Raw genomic sequence first — 13928 nt, forward strand, 5'->3', positions numbered from 1 at the left:
CCAGGGCTGAGGCTGCCCCTGGGGTGGGATGTGATTTCCAGCCTGGCCAGGCAGGAGCCTTCTGTCTCCTCCCCCCGGCTGGGCATCGCTCCCCACCAGCTCTGCGAGGACAACTTGGGGGAGGGGTCCTGCCTGTGAGTCTCTGGGACAAGGATGAGCTCAGCCCTAATGGCACGTCGCTCCCCACTGCAGCGAGTGGGACTCTCCCCTGGGCTGCACTGCTGGGGAGCCAAGGCCAAGCCCTGGGGCTGGGGTGGTCTCAGGAACACCTCCATCCTGCTCCAGGAAGAGGGACGGAACAAGCAGCAGGCGGGAGAGGGAAGGAACGCTCAGCAGTCCGGCTCCAGCAGGGACTTTGCAATAAGCACTCACTTCTGCAAGTCCCTGGTTTTGTAAAGTGACCAGTTCTGCCTTTCCAGAGGGCGCAGGAGGGGCTGTGCCTTGGTGACTCCCAACAAGTTCGAGCAGGAGCCACTGAATTTCCCATTCTCCCCTTTATTTTGCCTCCAAGACCAGTTAGCTAGAAATATGGAGCTGGCCCTTCTGCCTGCATGTTGCACCCCCGCTGCTCTGCACCCCACGCACACAGGACCTGGTTACCCGCCCTTGCCTGGTTCATGGAGGCTATAAAAGATACAGGGAGCTGTAAACCCAGCAACACGGAGCAAAGTGCAGGCCCGCGCCACTTGGCCGGGGGGTGCAGCATGAAGCAGGATCCTGCCGGGAGAAGCTGTTGCTTAGCTGAACGCCTCTGAGGATGGAAGTGCCCATCCTTGGGTTACAAGGAGCTCACACGTGGTATAATAGCTCCGTCCCAGCGCCTGTGTGGTTTTCATTGAGCAGACAAGTGAACCAAAATTAGATGAGAGTTCTAGTGAGTATTAAGTGCATTATGGTAGCACCTACGGAGCCACACCAAGATCAGGTTTCCTGCATTATATAGACACCATAAGAGGTAGTCCTTGTATTTAGTCCATGAGTCAGATGCAAAGTGCAAACCCAGGTGACTGGCCAAATAATCAAAGCTGCTTCCTGTCTGTGGTTAATTGCCTCATGGAGCTTTCTGACCAATTGAGCGTTTAGATGAGGACAGGAGCCATGGCCCTGCAGTTAGAATGCTGGCCTGCAATTCTGAGAACCGCATTTGGTTCCTGGCTCTGACACAGTCTGCCTGTTTGACCTTTGCTGCATCACTTAGTACTTCAGTGGCCCACCTTTAAAAGGAAGATAACAGCTGTTGCCATGTCCCATGGTTTAATGTTCAGCCATTGTGGGCACAGGGGCCATAGAATACCTCATGTAGGAAGGTGACACTGGCTTTTCTTTTTACTTCAAGGGAATTGTTTTTCTCTCTCCACTTACCTCAGTCCCAAAAATGGTTTATGCATCATTGCTTAGGCCAAGACCTTCCCAATCTACTCCCCTTGGGTGGAGACCAACCCTGGGAACTCTCCGACCGGAAGGCTCACGTTTCAGAAAGGTACAAGCAACTTTTAAAACATGGTCTTATACTGGGAACTCTTAGGTAACCTTTAATACTGTTCCTAGCTCTCCAGGAGCAACTACACCTGGCAAAGGAATCACTTGATCTGCCACTGAACTACAGCAGCTGTTGAAGTGAAGAATTCTCTGTAGGATTTACTCTCACAAGTGATTTTTAGGGACAAGAACTTGAGGTGAAATTAATCCAGGACACCAAAGTTAACACCTGTCTCTTACAACCCAGGCCACAGATGGTCAGCCCACACGTTTCATCTGATGTGTAAACCAGCAGCATGGCCTCCACTCCAGCTTCACTACCAACGGACAGGGAGGAGCTCCCCTTGCAATCAGTAATACTTCCCGGGGCATTGAGGATTTTCACTGGAAATCTGCTAGCCAAGCCAAAGTCTACACAGCAGCTGCAAGCTCCTGAGTTCACAGCCAGAGCCGTAATTGCTGCATGCTAGCACCTGTCCCTGCCCTAGACAGCTTGTGACAGGTCTCGGGCCCGGTGGTGACTTGTCACAGGCAGGTGCCAGATTATGCCTCAAGCCGAAATTGTCTGCAAGTTCAGTGGTCTATTTTGGCCCTGAGTCAAAACCACACCTTATACACTCACAGAGTGAACACAGAGAACGAAACTGGCAGCCACCGTAGAGGACTGATGACTACAAACAGTTTCTCGTGTTGAATAGTGACAGAGAAGTGGCCGTGTTAGTCTGTATTCTATCTGAACAAAGTAGTCCAGCAGCCCTTTAAGGCCTAACAAAATAATTTATTAATCATTTATCAATATATTGAATCTGTTCTGGTCTGGCTCTGGTCTGAAGAAGTGGGTCTGTCCCACCAAAGCTCATCACCTAATAAATTCTTTTGTTAGGCTTTAAAGGGCTACTGGACTGCTCTTTTGTTTTGATACAAACAGCTTCATAGTTGAGACAATTGCAAACTGCACTGGACAGATGAGATGAGCTGTTTCAGACTGATAAATGCCCTGTCCTCAGCCTGAAAATCAGAAGGATTAATCTGTGGTTTTGCCATTTCAGTCATTATTCGGTACTCCCTTTATCAGCTGTGGTTCAGTAGTTAACCTCAGTAGTGCTGAGACACAGAAAATAACCTCACTGACACTTGTAAATTGCAGCTATTTTACAAAACGAGAGAGGAACATGTGATGCTTAAATCAGACGGTCATTAAGGAAAAGACGTTACCTGGATGCTTCTAGGAGAAGTGTGTCGTTGGATTGAGCAAAGCCTGGAGTATGGAGGGTCTAGTCCTAGTTCTGCCACTGGCTTCCTGGGTGACATTGGTCAAGTCACTTCCCTCTCTATGCCTCAGTTTTCTGGCTGTAAAATGGGAATAATTATAGTTGCCTACTCTAATGTGGTGGGTGAAACTCACTTAATGTTTGTGAAATGCTTTGAGGGGCTCTGATGGGAAAAAATGGATAACGGTAAAGTTCTTGAATCAGGACTGATTCTACCTTCCCACTCTTTTTTTTAGTTTTGACAGAGATGATTTTTAAAGTGTTTTTAATCTTTTCCTTCAAGATGCTTCAGGCTTTCCTGCCACCTCCACTGCCCCTGGATGGTCCACTTTTCAGCACCCACAAAAATATGTAAGATTTTCAGCTGCCAACTCCCCCCACCAATACTTTTTGAGAGAAATTGACATTGTTTCCGAAAACTGTATCAGTTTAGTCAAAAAGCTGTTTTCCACGAGGAGAAAACAGCATCTTGCTGTCCAACAAGATCTAATCTGTGTGTTAACAACAAAGGAGATTGAGAGAATTAAAGCTGATGCTGCCTCTTAAGGAATATCCCTTCAAGTCATTTACAAGCTGCCTATTTGTTTGCCTGTGTCTACTCAGCAATTAAAAGCCCAGGTCCTAGAGGCAAGGCTGCATCCCAAGCCCAGAGGGCTACATTGCAATTCATAGAATCATAGAAACACAGGGTTGGAAGAGACCTGAGGAAGTCTTCATGTCCAATCCCCTGCTCAAAGCAGGACCAACCCCCAACTACATCATCCCAGCCAGGACTTTGTCAAGCCGGGACTTAAAAACCTCCAGGGATGGAGATTCCACCACGTCTCTCGGTAACGCATTCCAGCGCTTCACCACCTGCCTGGAGAAATAGTTTTTTCTAATATCCAACCTACACCTCCTTCCACTGCAACTTGAAATCATTGCTTTTTGTTCTGAAAACATCCTCTCTCCATCCTTTTTGTAACCCCCCTTCAGGTAGTTGGAGGCTGCTATCAGATTCCCACCTCACTTTTCTCTTCTGAAGATTAAATAAGCCCAGATCCTTCAGCCTCTCCTCATAAGTCGTGTGCTCCAACCCCTTAGTCATTTTTGTTGCCCTCTGCTGGACTTGCTCCAATGCATCTACATCCTTTTAGTAATCAGGAGCCTAGAATGGTGGAATCGCCATCCCTAGAGGTTTTTAAGTCCTGGCTTGACATAGTCCTGGCTGGGATGATTTAGCTGGGGTTGAGCCTGCTTTAGGCAGGGGGCTGGACTAGATGACCTCCTGAGGTCCCCTCCAGCCCTTGAATTCTTTGATTCTATGAATTGGGCATAATATTCCAGATATGTATCAGAGGGGTAGCCGAGTTAGTCTGTTTCTTCAAAAACAACAAGGGCTACGTCTACACGTGCACCCAACTTCGAAATAGATTATTTCGATGTTGCGACATCGAAATAGGCTATTTCGATGAATAACGTCTACACGTCCTCCAGGGCTGGCAACGTCGATGTTCAACTTCGACGTTGCTCAGCCCAACATCGAAATAGGCGCAGCGAGGAAACGTCTACACGCCAAAGTAGCACACATCGAAATAAGGGAGCCAGGCACAGCTGCAGACAGGGTCACGGGGCGGACTCAACAGCAAGTCGCTCCCTTAAAGGGCCCCTCCCAGACACACTTTCATTAAACAGTGCAAGATACACAGAGCCAACAACTAGTTGCAGACCCTGTATATGCAGCACGGACCCCCAGCTGCAGCAGCAGCAGCCAGAAGCCCTGGGCTAAGGGCTGCTGCCCACGGTGACCACAGAGCCCCGCAAGGGCTGGAGAGAGAGTATCTCTCAACCCCCCAGCTGATGGCCGCCATGGAGGACCCCGCTATTTCGATGTTGCGGGACGCGGATCGTCTACACGTCCCTACTTCGATGTTGAACGTCGAAGTAGGGCGCTATTCCCATCCCCTCATGGGGTTAGCGACTTCGACGTCTCGCCGCCTAACGTCGATTTCAACTTCGAAATAGCGCCCAACACGTGTAGACGTGACGGGCGCTATTTCGAAGTTACTGCCGCTACTTCGAAGTAGCGTGCACGTGTAGACGCAGCTAAGAAGTCCCGGGGCGCCTTATAGACTAACAGATATTTTGGAGCATATTCATATGAGTGCAATATTCCAGATGTGGCCTCACTAGCATTGAATAAAGGAGAAAAATCACTTCCTAGATCTGCTGGAAATGCTCCTACTAATGCAGCCCAATATGCCATTAGCCTTCTTGGCTACAAGGGCACACTGCTGACTCATGTTCAGTTTATTGTCCACCGTAATGTCCAGGCCTTTTTCTGCTACACTGCTACTTAGCCAGTTGGCCCCCAGCCTGTAACAATGCTTGGGATTCTTCCGTCCCAAGTGCAGGACTCTGCACTTCTCCTTGTTGAACCTCTTCCGGTTTCTTTTGGCTCAGTCCTCCAATTTATCTAGGTCATGCTGGACCCTATCCCTACCCTCCAAAGTATCTTCCTTTCCCTCTAGCTTAGTGTCATCTGCGAACTTGCTGAGGGTGCAATCCATCCCCTCACCCGGGTCATTAATAGATGTTGAACAAAACTGGCCCCAGGACTGACCCTTGGGTTACTCCACTTGCAATTAAACTCCCTTACAGACTGAGCCTAAGCCAGCTGGCCCAGGCCAGCTGCAGGTGTCTAATTGCAAAGTAGGCAGGCCCGAGAATGTTGCACCACAGCTGAACAGCCAAAATGGTGCCTGGGTGGGGCCGTTTTCAGAGATGTCCAAATTTTTGCCCCAGTTCAGCTGCTGGCTGGGACGTTGCCTTGCCGTCTGGGATGGTGAGGAGCGGGGCAAGAAAGGGGTGCTTAGTCACAGCACAGCTTGCTGCTCTGCACTGGTTAATGACCGGCTGGGGTGCTCAGCTGCAGAACAGAGCTGGAAGTTAAACATTACCTGCCCAGGGCCCCCTGCGGAGCCTGTCCGTGCCCTGTTTGGAGCACGCAGGCGAGGCAGCGGGTGATTAAACTTTGCAATCTGCTCACAAACAATGCAGTCAAAAAGCAGCAGGGCTGGATTCTGATCTCTGTTACAGCCAAGTAAATTCAGAGCAACCGCACCACTGTCGAGGGTGTACTGTGGGTTTACATTGGGGTAAATGAGCCCCTCTGGGCAGATCTTTAGGGAGCAGAGCTGAATTGCCCTCCTTGGCTTGGCCTCACTCCAGAGTCCGATTGAATCTCTCTCTGTGCTCGGGGCCAGTCGGCTGAGCTGACCTGGGAGGACTGTAGCTGTTTCTAGCAGGAGAGCCCCTTCCTGCCCCCGGCTCTGGTATGCGGGCAGTCTCTCTTTCCTCCAGGTGGAGACGAGCTCCCTGCTTGCAAGGGGGCAGCAGATGATCCGGGAAAGGCAAATGCTCAGGCAGTACCATGCACCAATGGGAGTTATGCTGGAGATGCCCTATGGCCGGTGACACAGCAGGGGGTCAGATGAAACGAGCCCCATGCTCTCCTGTTTGGCCTCGTTGACTTTCTGAACCGTGCTGCCAGGGCTCAGCCGATGGCCATAGGCCAGCCCAGCCTGCAGCCAGTGGAAACCCCACTCCATTCCCCTGGGTGCTTGTAGGTGCTTGAAATGACATTGACTCTGTGACTTCACAGACCTCTGCCAGCATAAAGCCTCCCCCCACCTTCCACTCCCACCCCACGCAGCCCACGGTAGGAGGGAAACTGGCACACCTTGGGCCTGGTCAGCTAATCCAGGGGCTGCTGGATCAAGGAGCAGGGGTGAGTTCAGGCTAGGACACCTGGCACGGGCCCGCTCTCTCTATGCCCTAGGGAGCTGCCCCTGCCACCACCCCACCTGCACAGGCAGGGAGAGTGGCAGAGCTCAGGAAGCTGCTGCCGTGTTACCGGGGTGAGTCCACCCCACCCCACTCTGGTCTATACTTGAACAACAGGGCAGATCAGATCAAGTGGCCACGCTGAAAGCAACAGGACCACTCCTGGGCTGTTACACGCACTCTTGCGCATGCAAGGACCTCTGGGCCTCACTCAGTGGCTCTCGCTTTGCAGAAAAGGGGATGGATTTGGGTCTCGCTCAGAGGGGTGAGTGAAACCTCTTGTGGCACCCAGCATTGCTGCAAATTCAGGGGCTGTGCTCCCAGGCAACGGGCCAGGCAGGTCTCTCTGCTTGAGCAGAGCCACACACAGTTTGTTTGATGGGGCTCATTTCCCCAGGTCATTTAACAGTTTGGGCAGGGTGGGATTCCCACCAGAGCTGGGGGATATGGGTTCTTTGGCATGTGCCGGTACAGACAGATTCCTCAAGCCAGGCCTGTTGTTCCCAGAATCACTGCCTGGAGTAGCACGTTCTTCTTCCCCACTCGGCCTTGTCTGCACAGCGGCGTTATCTCATCCGCACCCAACCAGCTTAGAACCCCATGTTCTGGGTTGCAGGATGCTGTTCGGAGCAGGAGTAACCCCACGTTGCAGTGAGTTTGGGTGGATGCCTTCCCAGTCACTGGCGCTCCTCCACCCACTGTCCCACGCCACATGGCTAGAGCTTGTCCAGCTACCTGCGTGTACACCTTGGCTCCGGGGACATCTCGAGTGGCTGCCACCTGTCTGTTTAAATGCAGGTGGGGCAGCCAGGCAGGACTCTTTCTGATACCAGGGAGCAATGCCTTTGCTCAGCTGGCTTCGCCCACCCATTATAAGAGTGCTAGGTCCCCAGCCTGTGCTCCTAGACGGGCCCATGCAGAGCTCCTGGGCTATACTGCACACCCTGTCCTATCTGGAGCAGAGTGACGAGAACACGGGCAATACAGGGCACTCCCAGAACCAGTCCTACGGCTGAGTCAAACCTGTGGAGTTCTGGACAGACCTGAGAACAAGCGACGTCCATGACCTGCCCAAATGATGAGCCACCCGACCATGTGTTTGAAAGTGATGTCACTGTCGACTCAAAGAACGACGTGGTGAAGAGTTAGCCATGAAGCACTCCAGACAACACCACCAGCCACCACGAGCTCTTGGCAAGCACCCAAAAACCCACCGAGAGGTCCCACCCCAGGAGATGTATCAAAGCAACCAAGAGCAGCATGACTCAGCGGATACGGACGTGATGTGGTACTTAAAAGAATTATGCAGGATCTTTCTCAGGGGGATAAGGCAAAATGCCCCATTTACTGGCAATACATATATCAATCACTACTTTACCATGTGCATGTGACCGCCAAGGTCTCCTCACAGTGAGATTGAGCCAGAGTCTGAGCCCAGGACCTGATGGTGCATCATGGGAACTGTAGTCCAACCAGGGCACATGAACTACAATTCCCAGGAGGCACCATGGGAATCAAAATATTTCAGAACTCTTAGGGTCTCCAACTTTTCTATAAAAAGTTTAAATTTCTCAGAGGAAAGGCACCCCTTGTTTGACCAGATACAGAGATGTGGTACTGACACGGGGTTCTCAGCGCACCAAGCGCTGGGTGTTTTAAAAAAGAAAACCTCCTTTCAGTTTCCTGCGCATGGAAAGAACTTTGTTGACTGAGTTGCTCTGTGTTCCCAGTCTCCGTCTGCCAGCAGCTGACTGTGGATGACAGGAACTGGTTCATACTCGCTGGGGCCCTAGGCAAGGCAGGGGCATTCTTCATTCTCAGAAGAGGCAGGGCTTCAGGCAGATGGGGCAGGGACTAGCCTCCTCCTTCGGCAGCCCTGGGTGCAGCCTTATGGGGCTCTGGTGGCGATTTAAAGAGCCCAGGACCACTACGGCTGCTGTTGCTGCCGTATCAACAGCCAGGAATCCCGGTCCCTTTTGAATCCCCAGGCCCCAGGGCAGCTGCCCCCTTCGCCATCCCCCTCTTCCCACCATCAGCAGGCCTGATTGCAGTGTCTTTTTCCAATTCAATTCTAATCCCCTTCTAGGTGCCTTGAAAGTCTGGAGGGTTTGAAGCTGAAATCACAGGGCTGAAGCTGGCCCCAGCCCTGGTAAACTGCCTTAACATGAAAGGCCTCCTGGGAGAATGGGACACGGATCCCTTGTCAAGGGCTCACTCCCACCCTAAGCCATAAAAGGCCCTGTCAGTGCCAGCTCTGTGGGTTAGAAAGAGGGATGAAGGTAATTGCTGTGAGCTCTGAGGATGGCATCACTGGGTGTTTGGGAAATCACAGTCAGTTCCTCGGAAGGCAAGACAATAAAAATAGAAAAAGCTGAAAGGTGGGAGGGGAAGGAGCCAGGGCGCCCGATGAAAGGAAAGTCACTCAGCAGCTGCTGTTCCCTACGTGTGCCTGATACTCCCTGGGGAACATGTGTGACGGTTGAGGATGTGGCTGCAGAGAGCAGAGGTCATTGTCCCTTTTGGGAGCCAGGGCTCCAGACTGGCCTGGGTGGCTCTTGTGTCCAGCAATGGCTGTTAGCAGGGTGCAATGCACATGTTAGACGTTCCTAGCCTCTGCTTGCCAGCAGCTGAGTGTGGACAACAGGAGATGGATCGTTTGATGGTTTCCTGCTCTATTTGTTCTCTCTGAAGCAGAACATGAGACACGGGGCTAGACGGACCATTGGCCGTTCTTAGGCTAGAAGTTGTGTGTTGTGTTTTTCGTAGAAATGCTGTGGTGGAAGGGACATTGTGAAGTCATCAAATCCTGCTTCAGTGCTGAGGCAGTACCAAGTAAACCTACAGACCATCCCAACCTGGTGTGGCAAGGTAAGGCTGGGAAGGGGTAAGAAGGAGAGGGAAAAGCAGGGCAGGAAAACAAACAGGGTGTGAGCAGCTGGGGGGGAAGATGCCCTGGGTCAATTGGGGCCATCTGGTCCCACTTAAGCCTGCTTTTAAAAGAACCCTTGCCCAGTAGGCAGGGGAAGAGAGAGAGGAGGAGAGGAGAGACAAGGACAGGAGCAAAGCAAAGCAAGTTTTCTAGAGGGACCAGAAGAAGGAGAGGAGCGCTCAGCCACAAGGGGCTAAAGCCCCTGCCCAGGAGGCCTGGGATTTGGAATAAGGCCAAGCAGGCTGAACACATAGGAGGAGCCGTACCAGGAGGGGGAACAGGCGGCTGCTGCTGCTGCTACTACTACTGCTACTACCTGGAGGAGGTACGGCAGGGTAGGAATTGTCTGGGGAAGTGGTCCAGGGAGGGGCTGTGGTGCTCATAACAGGGGAAGACCTCCCCCTCCACCAGCAGCCACACAGGGTCCCTGGGCTGGAACCTGGAACAAGTGGGTGGGGCCTGGGTTTCCCCCAGACCACCATCTTCCCCCTTCCCCCTCCTCATGAAGGGCAGCAGTGTCCGGACCAGGGGAGAGTGGACTAAATAGAGGCCTGGAGCCCAGGAGCCTGGCCAGCCTTGCCACACTGGTTTAAAACATTCGTCTTCTTGATATCCCCAAACATTGTTACGGGCTGGGGACCGACTGGCTCAGCAGCAGTGGGTTGAACTGACCTGGGACATCCCACCCCAGCCCCTCTGCAGAGACTTCCAGGGCTTGAGTGGTGCTCAATGTCAACTTCACCTCTCTGCAAGTTTCCAGGAGGCCCTGGCTGGAGACTGCAGCCCATCCCCACATGTGCCCTGTGGCTAGCCAGGACCCCAGACAACATCCACACCTGGTGAGCAGCGGTGTGGGATCCTGGCCCATTCAAGAAGCCTGGGGGGCCCCAAAACAGGCTGCAGCATGGTTGCCACTGGTGATTTCACCACTGCAGTGGGGCAGGGCTGGAATTTCTCTGATCATGACTGGCCCCAACCTGCCATGGGGGAAGCTTGTTCTGAGACTGATGCTCGCCCATGGTTGCAGCTTTCATCAAAGCCAGTTTGGAGGCATTAACATAATGGGGAGCAGAACTTGGTCCAGCCTGGACAAATGCAAACCAGCATTTGTGAATGTGACACATTATTGCAAAGAAATACATTGGCCTCTGCCAGTCACACCATGTACATGGCATACACAGAATTTGCCCCGCGCTATTTGCGGGACCTACAAGTTAAAGCAAATGGCAGTTCAGACTCACTGTTGGTATAAATGGGTCTCATTCTTCAGTGGATGTCTATCAATTCATACATACTGAGCACCTGGCTTGTAGGTTCTTCTCCATGCACATGGCAAGATAGGAATCCCAGATCCCCCTCAAAGATGCTGGGAAACAGCCAATTTGGCTTCTCCTCCCCGATCCAGAAGGAGACGCCTAACTGAATCACCGAGTTCACAACTCTCCATTAAGCTGGGTGAGGGACTGTGTGTGGTGAATTGATTCTTCTTTCTGGGATCCTGCAAACACTTTGGGCCAAATTCTGCTGGTCTCAGCCACAGGAGTGTGACCGTGAACCTGAACCTGGGACCTCTAGAGCTTCTGCAGGAGCTACAGTTTGGGCTAAAAGCCAAATGTCTCTCAGAGAAGGCTGTAGTGGAGACTCATCTTTTCCCTCTGTAAGTGCCACTCTCGGAGAGACTGAATTACACTCCTAGGTGTATGGGTTACAACTGCACTGAAGTGAATTGGTGGGAAAGAAAGCAGAATTTGGCCCCGCATATATAAAAATACCTTGGAGCACTGGAATTTCCACATGGATTGAATCAGACTGATAGCCTGTCTCTCACAGGCTGAGAGGAGACCTCAGGGGGTCGTAAAGTCAAACCTGCTAAAAGCAGGACCAATCCCAACTAAATCATCCCAGCCAGGGCTTTCTCAAGTCTGGACTTAAAACCTCTAAGGATGGAGATTCCACCACCTTTCTAGGTAACCCAGCCCAGTGCTTCACTACCCTCCTGGTGAAAAGGATTTTCCTAATATCCAACCTAGACCTCCCCGTCTGCAACTTGAGACCATTGCTCCTTGTTCTGCCATCTGCCACCACTGAGAACAGCCTCTCCCAATCCTCTTTGGAATGCCCCTTCAGATAGCTGAAGGCTGCTATCAAATCTCCCCTCCCTCTTCAGCAAACTAAATAAGCCCCGTTCCCTCAGCTTCTCCTCCTCAATGACCTCCCGAGGTCCCTTCCAGATCTATGAGATGTGTATCTCCTCATAAATCATTCACCCTAGCTAGCTCCTTAAGACTCTCCAAAGGCCATTTGGCCCAAATCCTCAACTATTTAGGCTCCTAACACCCATTGCTTTCAGTGTGGATGAGGTGCACAAATACCGTTGCTATCTGGGATGTTTTTCCTAAACGTGTGTAATTAATGACAGGCCAGGATGGCTGCTCGTTTTTCTTAATCCAGGAAGCAGTGAGGGTTTACATCCCACTCTCTGTTTGTCCTAGCCAGCTGTGTTCCTACTACCCTAAGCCTTTCTGAGAGCCTGAGATACCCTTTGGCACCAGATTTCATCGCTGTGTTCTCTTTGCTGCTGCTGAGTCATAGGTAGACAATTTATCGTTTGCAAGGGACAAGTTTGCTATTCTCTGGCATATTTTTGGCTTTCTTGCTTATGCCGAAACCTGTTGCGTTTGCTACACATGCATAAACATTATTTAAAGACAGCAGGTGACAGAGACAGAAAAAAGCTGATGATGAGTCTTGCTTGGAAGAGATTGGTCTTTTGACAGATATATCTTTTAAAACCATAATTACAATAAGAAACCCCTTGTTTGCCTGATGCTTTATGGACCGTCTAGCCCGACCTGCCAAAAGCAAATTAATTCACCTTCCACTCACCCTGCGGGGCTGGGGATTGCATATGTGGTAGGTAACAAACAAACTAACCAACTTGCGAGTCAGGTTGGTTAAAGAAAGGACTGAAACGTAGGGAGGGGGAAAAGTTGGCAACAGCAACTCACGTCCTACGGAAGGGAGAGTTGCAATTGTTGGCAGGCACCTCCGAGCAGGTTCCTGCAACGCCCACGCCAAGCAGAACTGGATTGGAATACGCAGCGCTGTGCAGCACCCGAGCACTTTGCAAACCCGAATGGTTTGGCATCCACAGCAGATGGGGAAATGGAGGTGGTACTGATGTATCTACAGCATTTAGGTACTTGATTCCAGTTGCATTTCTCGGAGTGTTGGACCTTAAAGCCCAGATTTCACTGGAAGTGAGGAGTCTAAACACCTGTCCGGATTTGGGCCAACTCCCTGGGTTCCTTGGGAAATCCCAGCACAAGTAAGTTGCCAAATGTCCTGGGGGAGTTTGTAAAATAACTAGATTTGAACCTAGGCTCCATAAATCACAGTGTAATATGCAGGCCACAAGTCCAGCTCTGCACCCCTCTGAATACCAACCCCAGCATTGACTAGTAAAAGAAGTAGCCGTGTTAGTCTGCACTCCAACCAACCAAAGCAGATGAAGTGGATCTGTCCCATGAAAGCTCATCACTCCACTCATTGTCATTCAGAAAAAAAATCATGTTTCCAATTATTTGGTCAAAAACAACCCCCCCTTCCCTTCTCATTTACTCTGAGTGCTGTGCATGTCACAGGGCAGAGCCAGTCAGACAGGACTGGTACCTCTGTCCTTCCCCTTTCCTGAGGGCCAGGAAAAGCTGGTTCTGGATTTTCTAATTCCAGACATACACACCCTGCTGTAACCAGAAGGGATTTCCAGCCTGGCTGAGAGACAGGTGTTCTGCAAGTCTCAAGGAGAAAACACCTGTTCTTAAGCACTCAGAGCCAGTTTTTTTTTACCTATGTGCAGAATAAATTTTACAATATGCGCTGAGGCATGAACAGATGCGCACCACCAATAGACATGCATGCCCCCAGTTGTGGATACTCTGCTAATCAGCTTGGAGGCACCTGAATCTCTCCTGGATGGCTGCCCCAGTATCCAGTTTACAGGGAACACTGCCCAGCAGCCTGGTGTTGCAGACCCAGGGGGCTTAGATAATTTGGTTTTGATCATCTAAGGGGTGCAAATTTAAAAGGGACTGAAATATATTTGTTTACTTTCATTTATTATAGGTACCATGCATAGTTAACCTGTAGGACTCACTGCCACCAGACACAGCTGAATCTAAGAGGATTCCCAAGAGAACAGACATTGATATGGATAGCAAGTACAAGTTATTGTAGACAGGATAAAAATGTGAAAGCAGTAGAAACTTGGATACCTCTGGGTATAAATCAACCACACAGGGCCTGATCTGCAATAGAAATCAGCATCCACTGAGGCTCTGTGCCCTCACACTGAGAACAATGGAAAACACCCCCACCCTGTTCAGAATAACAAGATGCTTGGTGCTTTGGGAAGCTTGGCCATT

The sequence above is a fragment of the Carettochelys insculpta genome, chromosome 26 (assembly GCF_033958435.1).
Source record: "Carettochelys insculpta isolate YL-2023 chromosome 26, ASM3395843v1, whole genome shotgun sequence".
Classification (NCBI taxonomy): Eukaryota; Metazoa; Chordata; order Testudines; family Carettochelyidae; genus Carettochelys; species Carettochelys insculpta.